This window comes from Arachis stenosperma, chromosome 10, assembly GCF_014773155.1.
Source record: "Arachis stenosperma cultivar V10309 chromosome 10, arast.V10309.gnm1.PFL2, whole genome shotgun sequence".
NCBI classification, from domain to species: domain Eukaryota; kingdom Viridiplantae; phylum Streptophyta; class Magnoliopsida; order Fabales; family Fabaceae; genus Arachis; species Arachis stenosperma.
Window position 1 is genome coordinate 74,995,202 of NC_080386.1, and position 16,614 is coordinate 75,011,815.

The window sequence follows — 16,614 nt, forward strand, 5'->3', positions numbered from 1 at the left end:
TACATCTAGAGCACGAGCAGTAGTAGAGGAGCTGGACCTTCTTCTTCCTTAGCTGCAGTAGGTCCATCAGCACCATCTGCCGCAGCACATCTTGTATCACCACCAGCACCACAGCCAACATATCTGGTAGTACAGCGTCTGTTCTGATTCATAGAGCGTGTTGAGCGCCGCGTCATGCAACGCCTGAACAGAGTAGATCAGGCGTTTGCAGCAATAAGCGTTGAGCTGCCCCCTCTTCCTGACTCTTCCGCATCTGACGAGGAGGAGCCAGCTCAGCCGGAGGCACCACCACAGACACAGACCACTCAGGAGGCTCAGCAGCCTTCGGAGGAGCCACAACTACAGCCACAGTCTGAGTCCTAGTAGCCAGACGCGACTGTTGATGCCCATTCTGAGCCCGAACAGTAGCATCGAGGACGATGCTTCATCTTAAGTGTGGGGAGGTCACCGTCATCACCATCGATGGATATCATCTGTGGAGTAAACTACCAACTCGGTCCCTGTCTATTTCCCAAAATGACAAGACGATTCTTAACCAAAAATCCCTTCCATTACAGTCCCTGACCCTGTACTCCATCTGCCAACGCGGTCCTTCTGTCAGTTTCACGGCGAAAACTCGTCGAAAATTGCTTATGTGTCAGGTGCAAAAATGGACAGGGACCTAGTTGTCTCTAAATTTAAATTGGTTAGGGGTTTATTTATCCTTATTATTCTTTAAGCAATATTTTTAATAATTTTTTATTCATTGTATTAATATTATTTTTTTAATAAATAAATATAAACTAATTAATAAATTATTCAAATTCTTTTTTAATAAATAAATACAAACTAATTAATAAATTTTTCAAATTTAAAAAATCATTTATTATGAAACCAAATAAATAATTTTTAACTATATAAATAATAAACATTAAAATTCAGTTAATACATTAATAATAATAATCCTATAATATACTATTAGTATTATGATCTAGCTAATTTTCACAATAAAGTGAAAACTAATAAACACAATATTTGATATATAGTAAATTTTTTTCGACTTATAACAAATTTAATTTTTTATCTTTTTAAACTAAATTAATAATTCTATTAAGTGAAAACTAATGAACACAATATTTGATATATAGTAAACTTTTTTCGACTAATAACAAATTTAATTTTTTATCTCTTTAAACTAAATTAATAATTCTATTTGATATCTTTGCACTAAAATACACTATAAGTAGGCTACTAATACTAAATGAAATAAAACATAATAGAATTATTAATTTAGTTTAAAGAGATAAAAAAATAAATTTATTATTAGTCAAAAAAAGTTTACTATATATCAAATATTGTGTTCATTAGTTTTCACTTTATTGTGAAAATTAGATAGATCATAATACTAATAGTATATCATAGGGTTATTATTATTAATGTATTAACTGAATTTTAATGTTTATTATTTATATATTTAAAAATTATTTATTTTAATTAATAAATATTAAAGAAACAAAAGAATTGTATTCTAATTATTTCTTTTTTTTTCTTTGTTTTTTTTTTATAAAAATTATTAGAAATTAAATTATTTATTCACTTGAATATATATTTATATTCATATATTCAAATGAATAAGAAGAATTCGTATATATAGAAAGAGCTTAACAAAAGATATAAACATTTCAATAATTATTATTATTATCTCGTCGGAAATGGAACAAAAAATTCGTAGTTTTTCATTTATTATCAAATCTTTTTTATTTCTATTTCATTTTTGAATCCAAAGAGATGCATATTCTTTTTTTCTTTTTTTAAAAGAAATTCAAAAATTTATCATTTTTGGATCACCAATTTAGTATTCCATTCAAATATTCCATTCAAAATATTTTTTCTTCGCAAAATTTTTGGTTGTCTTTTTTTTTCTCTCCGATCACTCGATAATTTCCACAAGCACAAATTCCACTTTTTACAGGTCCAAAAATTCTTTCGCAAAATAATCCATCTTTTTCAGGCTTATTAGTTTTGTAATGAAAAGTATAGGGCTTTGTTACCTCCCCAACTATCTCTCCATTAGGTAAGATTTTTTTTGCCCAAGCAATTATTTGTTGAGGAGAGACCGATCCATGATATTTTTAAATTTGAATAATTTATTAATTAGTTTGTATTTATTTATAAAAAAAATTAAATAATTTATTAATTAGTTTATATTTATTTATTAAAAAAAGAATATTAATACAATGAATAAAAAACTAATTAAAAAATATTGCTTAAACAATAATAAGGACAAATAAACCCAAACAAATTTAAATTTAGAAACAACTAAGTACCCGTCCATTTTTGCACCTGACACGTCAGCAATTTTCGACGAGTTTTCGCCGTGAAACTGACAAAAGGACCGGGTTGGCAGACAAAGTATAGAGTTAGGGACCGTAATGAAAGGGATTTTTGGTTAAGGATCGTCTTGTCATTTTGGAAAATGGACAGGGACCGGATTAATACTTTACTCTTAGGTGGTGTGTGGTTCAAAGATTAAACTTTATTACCAAGTAATCTCATTCCTAGGCATTATATTCCTAGGAATGAGATTACTTGGAATATATGATTCCCATATTTGGTTGTAAAATTTAATACATTGGAATATTATATAATAATCCTAGGAATGATTAAATTTTTGTTTGGTTGAGTTTAAATATCTTGGTCATATTATGTAATATGTCAAAATTACCCTTAATCATTCAAATTAAAATATTAATGACTAAAAGTTAAATATTTTTTAAATTTACTAAAATACCTCTAATAATAAATATTTTTAGTTAAAATTATTATTGATTCTAATTTTTTTAAATTTACTAAAATACCCCTAATAACAAATATGTTTAGTTAAATTATTATTGACTCTAAATTTTTTACTAAAATACCCCTAATAACAAATATGTCAAGTTAAATTATTATTGACTCTAAATTTTTTTAAATTTACTAAAATACCCCTAATAACAAATATCTTTAGTTAAAATTATTATTGATTCTAATTTTTTTTTAAATTTACTAAAATACCCTTAATAACAAATATCTTTAGTTAAATTATTATTAATTATAAATTTTTTAAATTTACTAAAATATCCCTAATAACAAATATCTTTAGTTAAATTATTATTAACTCTAAATTTAAAATCTGTGATCAATTATGCACAAAGCAACAAAAATCCAAAAGTCACCAATTTTCAACAAACATTTCTTGGAATCAAGCAATCACCAGTTGCTGCACATTATAGTTCAAGAGGAACTTTAACTAGTTTCCATGGATCTTAAAACCTGATAAAATGGCACTAGGAACTAGGATTTTAGCTGCTTATATTCCTCACAAAACAACAGCAACAATTGGCACAAATGTCTTCATATCAAGTCACTATAATGTTCAATAAAAATTCAAAAATAGCAATATTTAAAGCAATTTCTTCAAAAATGGCAAAAGTTCCTCCGGTTGAAGTTGGAACACCATGTCGATCAAACTATTGTCCCTTAGAATGCTAAGGCCAGCCTTCATTCTATCATCACTGCTCAAACCAGGAACATCTCTCAACAGTACCATTAGCTTTATTCTGCGCTCAGCTCCTTCTTTCTCATGCTTAAAACAAGAAACCATATCAACTAAAACGGCTGTGTGTTCTTGATAAGCACCTTTCATATCTCTCATTGATTCTACTATTATGTCAATCACTTCCTCACTTTTGCTCCCTCTTTTTCTTTTATTCCTTTCTATATATGAAGCACTAGGAGCAGCAGAAGAACTAGGAGCAGCAGAAGCACCGGGAGCAGCAGGAACACCAGGAGTTGGAGGCTCCTAAAAAATTGAAAGCAACACCAGCAGGAACACCAGAAGATTATTCAATATTGATAGAAATGAAGAACAAGTAGCCTAATTGATTATACATGCTCTACACTTGTATATACAAGCATTATCTCTGCCTTGGCCAGCAAGACTAACAACATTAACTAACTAAACAGAACCTAATAGAATATTAACTACCCTTATTCAAATTCTGTTTGCATAATTACATTCATATATTTTTTTTTCTTTGTTATTATACAGGGAGGATATTAATATACAGGGAGGATATTTCATGCCCCATTCATTCTAGAATTAACAGCCAAGCGCTCAAGACATTCACACTATCATAATTAGTTGTAAGAAAGGATGAAGACCAAGTATATTGATGGACAAGTGCTAATGTGTCTCAAACTAAATCGTCTTAAAAAAAGTGCATCATGCATGTCTTACCAATTAATTATTCAGCAAAGAAAGAAATAAAGCAATTGGCAATAACATGAAATACCTAGTTAGATGTTCAGAAACAATCTCATCCTTCAGAAGATCTTCATTAACTTCCTTATCATTCTTCTTTCCAGCAATAGTGCAAGTCTCAAGACCTGCATGAGGCACAAAGTCCAGATGGAGAGCATGTTAAGATTATGATAATTAAACTAGGATTTAGGTAGAAACTTGTCAGGTATCAAAAGTTGTTTATCAGTGATAACATATTTATGGTTAATATATCTATTTTGATGGCACTGCAAAAGGTAAGGGTAGACTGTGATTGCGTCTTGTATAACAAGTAGTTAAAACCCTGTCCGTTCAATCCTCTAATCACCTCAAGAACTAACTCTTAATAGGAATAGCCAAATATAGCACACTATATATAAGAAGTGATCTTATGCAATGATGTTATGCATGCAGGTTATTGTTTTTTCCCCGTTTGGTAACCATGTAGTGGCAAGCATAAACATCACACTATACAGGTAAGGGAATGCATTAGAAGGGTTCAATAATCAATATATCACATATTCCACTATTCCAATTCACCCCATAACACTACATCCCAGCTTGCTCTTAAGCATTGAAAAGTGGTGACTATGTATGACTTCAACTTGCTTTACTTGCCGATATCAGGGAGCATATGATTGTAACTAAATTACTTCTTCTTTTATAGCTTTTGTAAACAACATTACATGCATTCACTTCACATGTTTAGTTCAAAGCCACTTACCATTTAACTCAGTAGCATTCTTATTATACTGCCGCACAACTTTTTTGAAAACAAAAAAAAATATACATTCAGATTTCAGTAGCGTTCAAATAGTGTTCAAGCTGGGAGGGGCTAGAAACTGGAGATACACACCTAGTAAAACAAGGAAGTTACAATCTCTTGATAAATAATACAATAGTTGTGGTTTTTAGCCAACCTGAAAATTGACAGGCTCCTATGGCTCAGACTTAACAAGCTCCTCGACAAAATTTCGGTAATTAGCAATCAAGTCTCTGTAACAAGAAGAAAAATAAATACGTGTTTAGCATCAAAATTTAAAGCTGCTTTGATTTCTTCCAAATGTTACAGAGCATCTTCAGAAATATGTATGCAGTTCTCAGTTGTCACACCCCACAAGAAACATATGATTAGTAAAACCAGGTTAGAGTTATCTTTTTTTAGCTCTCAGTGACATAATTGCAAATATCTGGCAGAGTAAAAGAATTGCAAGCAATTTTGGTTCTTGAAAAACAATAAAAAACAGCAAACACATGACTAGGTGATGTGCTCCAAAACTCAATCACCAATTCACCATCTAACCTTCATTTTCTCCCCTTAAATTTCAAACACCAAAACTCAAAAGCACTCAATGTGGAAAACAACTTTTCAACTTGTGACCTTATGCAAACTTAACAACGATGTTAACTACCTCAGATCAGTGTCATCATCAAATCATCATAAATTTGGTGTCAAAAACATCGTAATCATCAACTTACATACCTTATTCGGAGGGTAGCCCTTGTTTCCAGCATCAATAGCAACCAATTTGCTCTTATTTAGTATCCCCTGCAACCAACAGAAGAAAGTGAAAGAGGGCAAGAGAGAGAGAGAGAGAAAGAGAGAGAGAGAGAGAGAAAGTGAAAGAGAGACAGAGGGATAGAGAAAGAACTGTATGCAAAGCACTAGAGAAACGGTGGCAAAGCTTCCTCGTCGACGGCGAACTCGACGCCAAGTGATGACAAGTCATCTTAGCCTAATTTTACTAGTCTTTTTCTTTTGTTTTTACTTGAATTATGCACTTCCTTAAGCTACAAGCAAGCCAATTTAGGTAGATTTTCATGCTTCCTTTGATTGAATCAACCATATGTGAATTAATGCTTTTTCATGAGGTTTGATGCCATAATTGGTGCATATTAGGATATAATGATCATCTCATGATTTCAAGCATAGCTTTGATGTGTTTGGTTGATTTATGATAGGGGAAGAAAGCTTGGAAAAGGATTGAAGTGAGAAGGATTGGCTAGAAACTAAGAGAAGACAAGGAATCAAGTGAAATTGAACCAGGAGGAATGAAGTTGGAGTTGAAGTTAGCCTCAACGTTAGCCCCCTAACTTGGAGGCTAACGTTGGAAGCTAAAAATTTCTCCCAGGGCTAGCCACGTTTGCGCCAACGTTAGCCCCCTAACTTGGAGGCTAACGTTGGCATCTGAATTGTCCTCCAGGGTGTGCAACGTTTGCGCCAACGTTAGCCCCCTAACTTGGAAGCTAACGTTGGCGCCACTCCAACTCAAAGCAAGGCCAACGTTAGGGTCAAAGTTAGCCCCCTAACGTTGGCCCAAACGTGAAGTGCAGCAAATTTGTTTTGCTGCTAGAAAAAGTTAGCTTTGAAGTTAGCCCCCTAACTTTGAGGCTAACTTTGAATTCAAATTTGCAAAACTCAATTCCGGTTCAATTGGTTCACTTGGGTTCCTCTCCAAACTTCAAGAGCAATCAACCAAGGCCTCTTTCAACCCAAATCCACCAAGAGCAAAGGCCCAACTCAAGGCTTGAAGATCAATTGAAGAAAGTGTATAAATAGGCTTAGATTCAATTTATTCGAGGAGCTTCCCTTTTAGAGTTTTGAGAGAATTTCTTTTCTGTTTTGGGAGCTTGAATGCCTTTGAATTTCTTAGTTTGATTGTTTTCAATTTCAAATACACTTGTCTTCGATCTTGGGTTGGAGAATTGAAGGAATTCTGTTTCAATCTCACCTTGGATCTTGTTTACTTTCACTGCAAATTTAGTTTCATTTCCTGCTACTTACTTTCTCATTTATTTCCTTGCAATTTACAATTCCCTTGAGATTGTTCTTGTTGGATCTAGGAAGGCATTGAGATCTAGACTTGGTTTTCTAGTCTCTGGGTCCTGAGATCCAATTTCCCATTTCAATTTTCTGTTTCTTGCTTTAATTGCTCATTTAATTTTCTGTTTTGAATCTGTTTCAACCCATTCCCCATTTACTCTTCTGTTTAATGCAATTTACATTCTCTTTGTTTAGATCTTGCAAATCCAAGTCCCAATCCCCTTTACATTTCAAGTCATTTACAATTCTTGCCATTTAAGATTCTTGCAATTTACATTTCTTGCAATCTAAGTTTTTCCATTTAATTCCTTGTTCTTTAAGATACAGCACTTTAATTCTTGTTCTCTTTACTTTCAATGCAATTTAAATTCTGCAACTCAATCAACCAAATCTTGATTCGCTTGACTAATTCAACCACTAAGCTAAAATTGCTCAATCCTTCAATCCCTGTGGGATCGACCTCACACCCGTGAGTTTTATTACTTGATGACACCCGGTGCACTTGCCGGTTAGATTGGTGTTATTTTGGGAGAAATTAATTTTTCAACCAAAAATATCCCATCAAGTTTTTGGCGCCGTTGCCGGGGATTGATTAGATTGACAATGATTAAGTGAGGTGGTGATTTAGATCAAGCACTTTTTCTTTTCTGTTTCTTTTATTTCTAACTTGCACACTAACTGTTTGAGACTTTGTCTCTACTAATTCTCACTGCACTCAAGTTACAGAGTGCTCTGTTTTAGTTTCTGGTTCTGTTTGTGTTTCTGATTTTGTGATAGGAGGAAAGAGCGATGAATCCACACTTTTTGATCCTGAAACATTTTGGAGGTTAAGAAAAGAGGCAAGAGATAGAGGGGAGAAATGCTGGGATTCAGAAAATCCCCACTGAGAGTTTCTCACCAAGTGATAAAGTGATATTAAACACCCAACCAATGAAGGTGCCTCCACAATTATCTGAGTACTATACTGTGAACCGGATCCTTCCACATGAACACCTAGAGATCATCAAAGAAGAGACTGGAAGAAAGTTCACTGTAAGAAGAGAAAAACTGAGGCACTATGATTTTCAGCCTCCATGATTAAAGAACAAGATGTCAAGCTAGTGACAGTAAAAGAGCGCTTGTTGGGAGGCAACCCAACCGGAGGTAATCATCTTTTTATATCTAATTCAATAAAAAGGTTAATTAGTTTTATCTATATTGCAAGAAGCTAAGTTTGGTGTTACACACCAAAACAACCTAAGGAAGAATGAAGAATTCTAAGTTTGGTGTTCCACCAAAATCCCATCATAAAACACATTCTCACTATCTACATAATGCTGGCTTTAAGCATTTTGGATGAACTAGTTAACTATTCTGCTGTTTCCTAGTTTTTAGTTATATTGCTTTTGAAAAAAAAAAGAAAAGAGAATTTCACACATGGTTAATGAAAACCTGTGGCAAGGTACTAAGTTTGGTGTTCCCACACCAAAGTAAGTTCAAAAAGCCCACAAATAAATCATGCAGACTAACCACTATTTCTAAGTGCTTGGGGAACAAGCAACTTTCAATATCATTGCAGAGTATCATACAAGCCTTTGGAGGGATTAAGCATCATCAATCAAAGAAGCAAAAGATGAACATAAAGGCTAGCAATGATGATGATGAGAAGGAAAGCAAGTGAACTCCAACAGGTTGTATTGTTAAGTGATATTTTACATCAAATGTTGCTGTAATTGAAAGTTGGGTTGTATCCTTATTTGTCCTGCATGTTTGCATAGTATAGTTTTCTTTATATACCCCTGCCTGCCTACATAGCATAGTCTTTCGTTATAATTCAATAAGCAAGATGCTTGATTATTCACAACATTCTTATCTTCAAAACTTGTTTGCACTCAATTTTCAAGAATGCGTCACATGAAAGTTCTTTGAAAAGAAGGATTGAGGAATTTAAACAATTTTGAGGTAAGCAAAAGATTAGGAGAAGTGGCGGTTCTAGTTGTATGATTATGTATTGAGGTTGCATGCTTGTGAAAACTTGCATGGGAGCTCATAGGCAGGATATGAAGTTCAAAGAAGTATTGTGGAGATTCTCAAAAATCAATTGATCCAAGAAGCAGCAAACAAAACAAAAAGAAAAGTAAAGAAAATACAAAAACAAAAAGAACATGACCCAAGGCTCAGAGCATCAATTACTAGGCAGAAAAAGAAAGAAAAAAACAAAAACTCAAAGAGTTGCTATCCTAGTAAATGCTTGTGGTTGAAGTGTGTCAAGGAAAGAGGCTTGAGCAAGTAAATCCTGAGGGGTGCTTTAACACCTAATACCTTAAAACCAACTGGTTTAGGAGTATTGATTGAAAGCTTATCTAAAGAGCCGCCTTGAGACATGACACTTAGAGTCGAGGTCAAAGCACAGAAACTATAAGCTGCTTCAAGGTGATTACATATAAAGAGAGCTCCATAATACCATTTGGATGAAAATCCTAAAGACCTACGACTCCCAATATGTAAGGACTAATGAGCACTGAAACCCTTGCTTGAGCATATAATTTAGAGTTTACCCCACTGTTACTTAATCACTTCTCTCACTGTATTTTACAAGTGTTCCTCAACCCATCTTAATTGAAAGAACTTTTGAGCATAGTTCATTTCTTGCTTGGGGACAAGCAAGCTTTAAGTTTGGTGTTGTGATGACAAGTCATCTTAGCCTAGTTTTACTAGTCTTTTTCTTTTGTTTTTACTTGAATTATGCACTTCCTTAAGCTACAAGCAAGCCAATTTAGGTAGATTTTCATGCTTCCTTTGATTGAATCAACCATATGTGAATTAATGCTTTTTCATGAGGTTTGATGCCATAATTGGTGCATATTAGGATATAATGATCATCTCATGATTTCAAGCATAGCTTTGATGTGTTTGGTTGATTTATGATAGGGGAAGAAAGCTTGGAAAAGGATTGAAGTGAGAAGGATTGGCTAGAAACTAAGAGAAGACAAGGAATCAAGTGAAATTGAACCAGGAGGAATGAAGTTGGAGTTGAAGTTAGCCTCAACGTTAGCCCCCTAACTTGGAGGCTAACGTTGGAAGCTAAAAATTTCTCCCAAGGCTAGCCACGTTTGCGCCAACGTTAGCCCCCTAACTTGGAGGCTAACGTTGGCATCTGAATTGTCCTCCAGGGTGTGCAACGTTTGCGCCAACGTTAGCCCCCTAACTTGGAGGCTAACGTTGGCGCCACTCCAACTCAAAGCAAGGCCAACGTTAGGGTCAAAGTTAGCCCCCTAACGTTGGCCCAAACGTGAAGTGCAGCAAATTTGTTTTGCTGCTAGAAAAAGTTAGCTTTGAAGTTAGCCCTCTAACTTTGAGGCTAACTTTGAATTCAAATTTGCAAAACTCAATTCCGGTTCAATTGGTTCACTTGGGTTCCTCTCCAAACTTCAAGAGCAATCAACCAAGGCCTCTTTCAACCCAAATCCACCAAGAGCAAAGGCCCAACTCAAGGCTTGAAGATCAATTGAAGAAAGTGTATAAATAGGCTTAGATTCAATTTATTCGAGGAGCTTCCCTTTTAGAGTTTTGAGAGAATTTCTTTTCTGTTTTGGGAGCTTGAATGCCTTTGAATTTCTTAGTTTGATTGTTTTCAATTTCAAATACACTTGTCTTCGATCTTGGGTTGGAGAATTGAAGGAATTCTGTTTCAATCTCACCTTGGATCTTGTTTACTTTCACTGCAAATTTAGTTTCATTTCCTGCTACTTACTTTCTCATTTATTTCCTTGCAATTTACAATTCCCTTGAGATTGTTCTTGTTGGATCTAGGAAGGCATTGAGATCTAGACTTGGTTTTCTAGTCTCTGGGTCCTGAGATCCAATTTCCCATTTCAATTTTCTGTTTCTTGCTTTAATTGCTCATTTAATTTTCTGTTTTGAATCTGTTTCAACCCATTCCCCATTTACTCTTCTGTTTAATGCAATTTACATTCTCTTTGTTTAGATCTTGCAAATCCAAGTCCCAATCCCCTTTTACATTTCAAGTCATTTACAATTCTTGCCATTTAAGATTCTTGCAATTTACATTTCTTGCAATCTAAGTTTCTGCCATTTAATTCCTTGTTCTTTAAGATACAGCACTTTAATTCTTGTTCTCTTTACTTTCAATGCAATTTAAATTCTGCAACTCAATCAACCAAATCTTGATTCGCTTGACTAATTCAACCACTAAGCTAAAATTGCTCAATCCTTCAATCCCTGTGGGATCGACCTCACACCCGTGAGTTTTATTACTTGATGACACCCGGTGCACTTGCCGGTTAGATTGGTGTTATTTTGGGAGAAATTAATTTTTCAACCAAAAATATCCCATCACCAAGCAAGAGAGTGACGGAGGAGAGAGACCAAACGCGAACACGCGACGCAGAGGATCCGGCTAGAGGCGCGGCAGCAACGACGGCAAGCATACAGTCGCGGTGAACTGATGTGAGCTGCGATGATGGAACACGAACGTAAACGAATGATTGAAGTGAATTTTCTTCTAGAATAAGGTGACGGGTGGTTGTGCAAACTCAAATCGGCGGCGAGACGGTGCTGACGCCGGTGGAGCTTCCATGAATTTGGGGAAGAAGCTTGGCTAGGTTTTAGTTTCGATGGGGGAAGGGCTCTGCTAGGATTTTGGTTTCTAATCAAATGAGGAGTAAAAATCTGAAAAGAAGGGTTGGAGTGAAATTAACAAGGGTATTTTGGTCTTTTCACTTTATTATACACATTCCATTCCCATTGGAATTAAAGATAACCAGGGGAGAGATGGGAATGAAATGGGTTGGATTTTGATTCCAGGGAATAAAACATACCCAGGAATAATTTTTTAAATCTTGAACCAAACATGGGAATAAGATATTCCCATCTCAAAATTCCTGGGAATATACTTGTATTCCCTCCAACCACACATACCCTTAATTCGTTTGGCATTTATTTAAACAGATGTATATACTTATGCACATTCATGACTTTCTCGGCAAATCGACATTGAGATATGAATGGGAGGGCACAATTTTGAATCTGATGAAGAACTAATAGTGACTGAGCTTATAGAAGGGACTAGAGCTTCTCTTTTATTTAAATAAGGCAAAAACAATACTCTCAAATATTCTAACATTACTCAACAAGTTCCCTAAGGTAGCGTTCGGTGGAGAGACAGAGACGGAAAGACTGAGACTGAGAGACAGAGACTAAGAGACAGGGATTGAAATAAATCTCAGTATTCTATTTGGTGCAAAATGGGAGACAGGAATTGAAACAAGAATGAAACTCTAATTTAATTTTCACAAAGGGTAAAATTGGAATTAATTAATTGAAATGAAAATATTTTAGTTATAAAATGTTATTAAAGTTTCAGTCTTCATCTCTAAAAATTTCAGTCCCCTGTGTCCCTACTTTTTGGAGGTACTGAAATACTGAAATTTTAGAGACAGAGACAGAAATTTTAGTACCAGTCTCTGAACGAATAAACACAATACTGAGTCTCAGTCTCTCAGTCTCTGTCTCAGTACCTCAAAACAAACGCTACCTAACAGTTAACATTGACTTTAGACTCATAAACCAACAATTAAAAAAAATTCATTTTCAAATTAGAAATAGCCTAAAACCCAGTTCATGCCTGTGGTTTTTTTAGCCAATCTCACTTTCCACACATCATACCGATGCTAGCACAGAAACAAACACGTATGAATACAGCCAGCATCACATATAAGGCTACAACCTTCCTACGGTAATCTTAGAACACAAATGTCATGCTTTACTTCACAAAGAACACTAAAGAGAGAAAAGAAAACACGGCTGCGCTTATTAACTGAAGAAGAGTTAATTACTAATTAACATAACCTTCCCCATTGAAGGAAGAAGTATACTACTGTTTCTTTAAAAAATAGCAAAATTTCTCTGATTAACTGCGGCAACAACAACAACAAATTTGATCACAAAAAATAGCAGAGGCAAAGAGGCAGAGCAGAAAAGAGAGAATGCATAACAGAAGCACAAGTAGAAGCACAAGCAGAGACAGGAGGAGGTGAGGCGAATGCGGCAGCGACATGGAGAGGCCAAGGCAATGGAGTTGGAGTAGCAGCACAGCCAATGTAGCAAAGCACGCAGAAATCAGAGAGGAGAGCCGGCGTCGAACAGAGACGATGTGAAGAGTCAGTGACGGCTGCAGGGGCTGGAGAGGGAAATTGAATTGTGTTGGCTCAATGTTTTCTGAAACAAGTTAACTATCAATTCCTATCGAATTATTTGACTTTCAGTTAAAGTTTTAGTTCAGGTGCTAAATCACCGAGCATGTTAATATGCTGGAGTTCGAAATATGGTAAAGCCAAGTAATGGATTTGAATCTTTAAGTGTTATCTGTATGAGTATGTAGTAAGCGGAATTGTGATGTTATAATGTCTAGCGTTAGAATTTGTTCAATTCATCTAACAAGATAAAAATGTTTGAACTTATTAGGTGTAGAAATCTTATGACGCATTGTTCTAAAATAACTTACTAAGTTTAACAGCTAACAAGCAGTTGTTTGAAATAGCATGAAGATATATTTATATTGAAAGTGCTATATGGGATACTTCAGATTGTCAAATTATTTCTGAAGTCCATAAAGGAATTTATATCCAATTAGAGAAGAATTTAAGGTATCAACGGAATAAGATATAACATAATCAAATATATCTTAACTGAAATAAATTTAAGGCATGAAATATAGAGGGATAAGAGTTAAGAAGAAATACACAATAATTTATATTGATTCGGTTAAAATCTTAAATCTAACTTTTAAGAATATATTAGAATTTTATTATTAAAATAAATTTACAAATGATATTATTTACATTGAGCTTTCTTAAATTACTGTTTTGACTTAGATTATACTACAACACAATCTATGTATTTTATATATTATTTTCTCAAGTTTTTTCAAAAATCTTGGATAGTCTTCTAATCTTCTCAAGCAAGATTTAGACTAAACTACATTTTGGATATTATTTTTTCAAACTTTCTAAGATGAGAAGACACCACATCCAACTCAAAACCTTAAGATGTCATTGGTCTCTCTTCTTATAAACTCCTCACTCTTCCTTACTTTCTTTGATGTGGGACTAACTTCAACACTCCTCACACTTGCAACACTAACAAATACCAACCAAGAGTCTTAAATATTCTCTTAACCTTCTTAGTTAAGACTTAAATTATGCCACAACTAGACCTAAGAACCTTAGATATTCTCTCCTTAAGCCTTCTCAAAATTAGAAATCATAGAATGATTAAGTGTATGAAATTCAAAGATTCACAAGATGAACTAACAGAAAGACGTTCTCAACTTCTACAACTGTATTATAAAATTATGTCTATGGAATACCAATATATCTCACATGTTTCCAAACACTAGTGAGTATTAGAATTCACAGTAGTATAGGAGTGTTGTAAAAATCTCAACTTAACAACTTCAGATACTAATCCGATCCTACTTTGATTTATAACCTAACAAATTATCTGTATACAACAAGGCTTTTTCAAACTCATACAAGAATAATCTATAGCAAATGTATGATACAATTTTAGATTACATTGTGTTTACTAATTTTTTATAAGTCTGAAACTCATGGAAAATTTTTTTAGTTATGTTTTTCTAAAAAATCTCTATTATATGGAGACTCCAAGGGTTTGCTTATATAGTCTTGAGACAAACACGAGTTATTGAAAATTCCTTTTATCCATTATCTTTGTATTTTTATTGAGTTATGTGAAGAGTGATGTAATTTTTGCTTGTGTTAGCTTTTATTCACATTTAGAAGGTTTATGATGTACTTTACAGTCAATGGGATAGAAAACTTCTTAGAAATTATTTTGTTGCTGAACAAGTTTAAATTCAAAAGTTGGAGTCAAAATGCATCATTTCATAAAAAGTAATTATGAGTTAGAAAGTTTTCACATCTTCTCTCTTTTTTTTTTAACATAAGATGAGACAACATATTTTTGAGGTGTGCTATTTCTTTTTGAGATAGTCAAGTAGTTTCTGACCAAATTACTTACTTTATCTTCTGAGGTTGTTTTCATTTAGCCTTGGATTTACTCAAATTTTGAAGTTGTCTAATTTGCTTATATTATTTAAGAAAAATTTCTTAGTACATTGTTAATTTTGAACAAATGCTAGATATGATATTAATGAAATTATTAAATTATATTTGATTTTGTTAATCATCAAAACTCAATCTCAAATATATGAGAACTAACATTAATCCCTTTTTAATATAATTGACAGCTGTCGAATAGAAATGATAACGGTACAAATTAGTAAAAAAATAAAATAAAAAAATGGCAACTTCATCTATTTTAAACTTAGGGTTAAATTTGATTTTATCTCTATTGTTTTGACTGAATCAAATCACGCTTAAGATTTTTTTATTAATTTCAAAAACGTTTCTAACATTGAATTTTTTTAAAAAATCATTCTTTCTTAATTTTCGGACAAAAATATCCTTCTTCTCTCACCTCCTCACCAATGATTTCTACCCTTTTTTTCATTCTCCTTACCAACACCTTTTATCCCTCACTTCTACCTCCACCATCATCTCTCTTCTCACACCATTTAACATCTTTACTAGCACCCCTTGATAAAACCTAATTTATTGAATAAAAAATGTTTATATTTACTTAGATTTGAATAAAGTTTTTTCAATTTCATGTAATTTTAGTTAATTTTAAATTATCTCATCTAATTTTGATAATTAATAGTTTGAATTAATTTTTATCTTTTGATTTTTTATTATAATTGTGTTGGCATCAAACTAGTTCTCATGACAAATTTTGTTTGAGTTTGAGTTTGTGTTAAAATACATGACATTGGTTAAGATAAAATGCTTATAATTAATGACTTCTCAAATCCAAATTATATGATGATGCTACGACCATTATTATTGTTGATACTTAAATTTGTCAATTTAGCTTTAGTGTTTTATCAAATTATATATCTTTATTTTTATATATTTAGTAAAAAAAATATAAAATTTCAAAAGAAATGTTGAATTAATTATTTAAAAAAAAATTATTCATCAACCCAATCCAATGCTCAGGACGACCAAACAAAGGCTTCTTCCATATTCTATTTAAATTAAAAAATTAATTTTTTATTTGGACCTACTAATATTATGAAGTCACTATTATCTCATATTGATTACTGACGACATTTTTGACCGTCCGTGATAAAATAAAATTTACTGATGATTTAATTTATAATTGTCAGAATCAAATTAAACCGACCAATTTAATCCAAAAATTGATAAACCAAACATTAACTCGGTCCGATTTAATATTCTAACCATTTAAAAAAATAAATTAGCACAAATCGGCCAAAATCAACATTCATCCAAACTAGCCAATAAGTCAACCTGCACGGTTAATGCACGGTCAATGTGTTGGGTTTGAAAATTTTTTAAAAATATTGCAATGAAGGGAAGTTGAAATTGAGTCTTCTAACATA